The sequence below is a fragment of the Trichechus manatus genome, unplaced genomic scaffold, assembly GCF_000243295.1.
Source record: "Trichechus manatus latirostris isolate Lorelei unplaced genomic scaffold, TriManLat1.0 scaffold00096, whole genome shotgun sequence".
Classification (NCBI taxonomy): domain Eukaryota; kingdom Metazoa; phylum Chordata; class Mammalia; order Sirenia; family Trichechidae; genus Trichechus; species Trichechus manatus.
In genome coordinates, this window is record NW_004444032.1 from 2,238,679 (window position 1) to 2,244,678 (window position 6,000).

The window sequence follows — 6,000 nt, forward strand, 5'->3', positions numbered from 1 at the left end:
GCCTACATTACTCTCCAGACTCTGTGAGGACAGAACGCATGTCTGTCCTTTACAATATTGTTTCTCCAGTGTTACACATAGCTTCTGGAATTTGAATATATGCTCAGTATATATGCGTTATATATATATATATATTATATATATGTATATTACACAAGTTGTTGTTCTTGTTAGGTGCCGTCGAGTCGGTTCCAACTCATAGCGACCCTATAGGACAGAGTAGAACTGCCCTATAGGCTTTCCAAGGAGCAGCTAGTAGATTCAAACTGCTGACCTTTTGGTTATCAGCCATAGCTCTTAATCACTGCACCACCAGAGCTCCATATTACACATAGCTTCTGCAATTTAATATATGCTATATGTATATATACATATATATACACATAAAACCAAACAAACCCGTTGCTGTCGAACAATTCTGACTCATGGTGACCCTATAGGATAGAGTAGAACTGCCGCATAGGGCTTCCGAGGAGCGGCTGGTGGATTCGAGCTGCCAACCTTTTGGTTAGCACCCAAGCTCTTAACCTCTGTGCCACCAGGGCTCCATATATACACGTGTGTGTGTATAAACACATATACACATATATGTATATGTACCCACACACATATATTAAATTCCAGAAGCTATGTTAAACATATGTATCTGTAATCATTTGTCAGTTTGTCATACTTTGGTGGCTTGCATGTTGATGTGATGCTTGAAACTATGTCACTGGTATTTCAAATACCAGCAGGGTCATCCATGATGGACAGGTTTCAGCAGAGCTTCCAGACTAAGACAGACTAGAAAGAAGGACCTGGTGATCTACTTCTAAAAAAAAAATAGGCCAGTGAAAACCTTATGAATAGCAGGAGAACATTGCCTGAGGGCTAATCTGCCAGAAAATGAGGCCCTCCGGTTGGAAGACACTCAAAATATGAATGGTGAGGAACTGCCCCCTCAAAGTAGAGTCAACCTTAATGATGTGAATGGAGTAAAGCTTTCAGGACCTTCATATGCTGATGTGGCATGGCTCAAAATGAGAAGAAACAGCTGCAAACATCCATTAATAATCGGAATTTGGAATGTACGAAGTATGAATCTAGGAAAATTGGAAGTTGTCAAAAATGAATTTGAATGCATAAAGATCGACAACCTCATCATTAGTGAGCTAAAATGGACTAGTATTGGCCTTTCTGAATTGGACAGTCATATGTTCTTCTATGGCAGGAATGATAACTTGAAGAGGAATGGCATCACATTCATCATCACAAAGAACATTTCAAGATCTATCCTGAAGCACAACGCTGTCAGTGATAGGATAATATCCATATGCCTACAAGGAAGACCAGTTAATATGACTATTATTCAAATTTATGCACCAACCACAAAAGCCAAAGATGAAGAAATTGAAGATTTTTACCAACTTCTGCAGTCTGAAATTGATCAAATATGCAATCAGTATGCATTGATAATTACTGATGATTGGAATGTGAAAGTTGGAAACAAAGAATAAGGATTGGTAGTTGAAAAATACGGCCTTGGTGATAGAAACAAAGCTGGAGATCACATAATAGAATTTTTTGAGACCAATGACTTCTTTACTGCAAATACCTTTTTTCAAAAACATAAATGGCAACTATACACGTGGACCTTGCCAGATGGAATACACAGGAAACAAATCAACTACATCTGTGGAAAGAGACGATGAAGAGGAGCTTCTTCATGCAGGAACCCCAGGTCCAAAGGACTCGCTCTGTTCCCGGCGCTGTTTTCTTGGTAGTATGAGGTTCCCCAACTCTCTGCTTGCTTCCCTTTCCTCTTATCTCTTGAGAGATAAAAGGTGGTGCTGGCCACACCCCAGGGAAATTCTCTTTACATTGGGTCAGGGATGTTACCTGGGTAAGGGTGTTACAATCCCACCCTAATCCTCTTTAACATAAAATTACAATCACAAAATGGAGGGCAACCACACAATACTGGGAATCATGGCCTAGCCAAACTGATACACACATTTTTTGGGGGGGACATAATTCAGTCCATGACACCATCTCAGGAATAGATTTGACACACTGAACACTAATGACGGAAGACCAGGACATCATACATGAAGAAAGCAACAGGTCATTAAAAAGGCAGGAAAGAAAGAAAAGACTAAAACAGATGTCAGAAGAGGTTCTGAAATCTGCTCTTGAAATAGTGTTGCTAAAGTGAATGGAACAAATGATGAAGCAAAAGAGCTGAACAAAGGATTTCAAAGGGCAGCTCGAGAAGACAAAGTAAGGTATTATAATGAAATGTATAAACACCTGGAGTTAGAAAACCTAAAGGAAATAACATACTCAGCATTTCTCAAGCTAAATAACTGAAAAAAAAAATTCAGGCCTCAAGTTGCAATACTGAAGGATTCTATGGGCAAAATATTGAATGACACAGGGAGCATCAAAAGAAAATGAAAGGAATACACAGAATCACTGTACCAAAAAGAATTGGTCAGTGTTCAAGTATGTCAGGAGGTAACATATGAATAAGAACCAACGGTACTGAAGAAGTCCAAGCTGACTGGGCATTGGTGAAAAACAAGGTTCCAGGAGTTGACGGAATACCAGTTGAGATGTTTCAACAAACAGATGCAATGCTGGAAATGCTCACTCATCTATGCCAAGAAATTTGGAAGACAGCTACGTGGCCAACTGACTAGAAGAGAGCCATATCTGTACCCATTCCAAAGAAAGGTGATCCAACAGAATGCAGACATTTTCAATCAATATCATTAAAATCTCACCCAGGCAAAATTTTGCTGAAGATATTTCAAAAACGGTTGCAGCAGTACATTGACCGTGAACTGCCAGAAATCCAAGCCAGATTCAGAAGAGAATGTGGAACAAAGGATATCATTACTCATGTCAGATGGATCTTGGCTGAAAGTAGAGAATACCAAAAAGAGGTTAACCTGTGTTTTATTGACTACGCAAAGGCATTCAACTGTGTTGGTCATAACAAATTATGGGTAACATTGCAAAGAATGTTATCCAAACTCGAGACTTCAATTTTTTCTTCAAAAAAAAATATATGACAAATACACATAGCTTAATATAAGAGATAATTTTTGTGGCAGTTATCCAAAGTTGGCAGGAATAAGTGAATTAATGAATGAATCAATAACTAGGAAGTAATGAGTTCAATACTATAATTGTTGCTGCAGGACAATGATCACCTGAGGGTCATTCCAGGGCATTGTGCATCCAGAGACAACCTTCCCACCCAGGAATCAACTTTTCTTAGTTAAAAATATTGATATCTATATCTTTTATAAAATGAAATGCTTACTAAATGAACGAACGTTAAAAATTTACAACTATCTTTAATTATAAATTTCCAAAGCGTAAAGGAAAATCCTTAAATTAGCCCCATATAGTCCTGAAAATTATAACAAGTACAGCAGATACGTCAGTGCACAAAATCTGTTTAACTCATTTTAAAACTGGCACCTTGAAACATGGACAACTCTAAATGAACTTGTCTGAGTTCTAAGTTTTAAATGAAGAAATTAAAACATTTTTTAAATTTTCTGTAGGGTGGGGACGAGAGTTGGGATAGTCTCTGTCCCCTTAGGACTACCAAAACTGCTCTTTTGATTTCTTTCTAATGCTTATACTAACACCTCGGATATTTTCATAAAGAAGACAACTAGATGAATAGGAATCAGACCTAGAGGCAACAGAAAGGTCATTCTCTAAGTTAACCTAAAAGAACAAGCTTTTATACATGTTTAGCTGCTGCTGCTATAATTTATAGTGCTTGGTTTTAAAAGTGCCATTGCAATTTTTCTTCTGTATTATACTTTGTTGGGAAATTACTTACTTATGTTAATATAGTCAGAAGATAACACCAATTACCAATAACCTTCAAAGATTGAAAAAAATGGAGAATTAAATAATATAAGACTTTTTTTCAGGCAGAAAATATTATGTTCTCTTCTCATTCTCAGGAAAAGGGGAATAGATTGCTCTACCAACACTATGCAAAATTAATGCATTGACTTACTTCTTCTCTAGCACAGGATGTCCTCTGTCTAAACAAGTGTCTTGAACATTTTTAGTCTAGAGAATCAAGACAACAGACCTTTATAAATTTCACAGATTTAAACATGCATAATTATTTACAAAGATGGAGAGAATTTTTCACTAGCCCCAATTTTTGGTTTAATGAGAACAAGTGAATTTTGCTTTCAGAAGGCAGTATCTTTAGGGGAGTCAGACAGACGTGGGTATATATTGCAGCCCTGTTCCCTCTCACTGGCTCTGCAGGCAGAAATTTTAAATCTGATCCTGGCCAAGGGTAGGGCTGAGGTCCGTAGTAAAGGGGAAATGGATGCTGGTATTGATTTCCTCTGGATGTTGGCAGCCAGAGACACAAGACGAAGTCTGAAGATTCTTCAGAGGGCAAACTCAGCAATCAAAGAAAAGTGAATCAATCGTAGAACAAACCAACGGTTTGGAGGATCCCCTGGAAGGAACGTAGGAAGACTTCTTAATTGTACTTATGCCTAGTTATATATAGAGCAGAAAGTGGAAAGGAAGGGAACTGTTATCATGGGTAAAGGATGCCAAGAATGAAGTCAAGAGGTGATGCTAAAACTTCATAACCAAATGGAACAAACAGAATGGAAATAATGAGACTGTTCACACGTTGTGAATGTAACCAGTGTCACATAACAACTTGTGTAGAAATTGTTGAATGGGAACCTAAACTGATGTGTAAGCCTGCATTGAAAACAGAATAAAATATTATTAAAAACAAAAAACTTCATGTCCAATTGGAAGTAAGCACACAATGATGACTAGGGTTTCTAGCTTAAGCAACAGCGTAGGTTATGAGGTCACAATGGGAAAGAGAAAAAAGAGAAACAAATGGGCACAAGAGAAGAAAGTGAATTTGGTTTTGGTTAAAGTCTGTGTTTTCTCTAAGACATGCAGTAAATCTCTAGGGGACAAGAGCATTTTAGGGGTAGCAGGAAGTAACAATAGATACTGAGAACATCAAAAGAGGTAAAATAGGCATACTAAGCCATGTGAAAAAGGTGGTCAAATGCAGCAGAGAGAATAAGTAGATTTTGGATTATAAGAGACTATCTGGTTTGACAATAGGCCTATCTGGTGACGTGTCAGAGCAGTGACAGGAGAGAGACAAGTGGCAGTTAATTATACTGGGCAGAGAAGCAAAGAAAGGAGTAGTGAGAAAGTAGAGGCAGAGTGTAGAATGCCCATTAGGATGGCTGGCGGTAAAGGAAAGGATGGAATTTCCTTAGTAGCTTGAAGTATAGACAAAATTAGGAACATACTTCTGAAGATTGGCAAAATGTCTTCAGCAGCTTTTAAAATGGAAAAAAAAAAAGGGATAGCTAGAAAAAAAAAGTTTGAGATACAAGAATATGATAAGCAAGTCTCAGAGGATTGTAGGGACTGGTAACAAGAATCCAGTAGGTAGGATCGAAATACAAAAGGAATAAAAGAAGGTCCTATCCTGAATCAAAGGAAAGGTATTAAAATATAACTAAGTCTGTGGAATCAGCCTCCTATTCTCTAGTAATGAAGAATACCTACAATATTTAATTGATTTAACTCTTCCACTTGCACCTTTATGAATTAAATTCTGCTTGAGACATACGATGTTTTATTCAGTTTAAAAGTGAAAATGTTTACAAATTTGGAATTTTGTAATGGCTGTCATAAGGTTAGTCTTTCAAGATAAATAACCATTCTGGAAACTTTCAAGTCATCTTTATGTCAATAGCTCAAACCTTTTATAAGATTTTACCAACTATCCCTTAAATATGGCTTTTTTCTCCTGTTAACATACCAGAATTTGGAAAGTAAAGAGAAAAAATATGTATAGTTTCACTTCCATGAAGATTGTAAAACCAATTTCCTCATTACATATTGCCATTAAAAATGTTCTTTCTCCACAAGATACAAGGAAAAGATTAGTCCTAAGGACTAATGGTCCACAGCTAC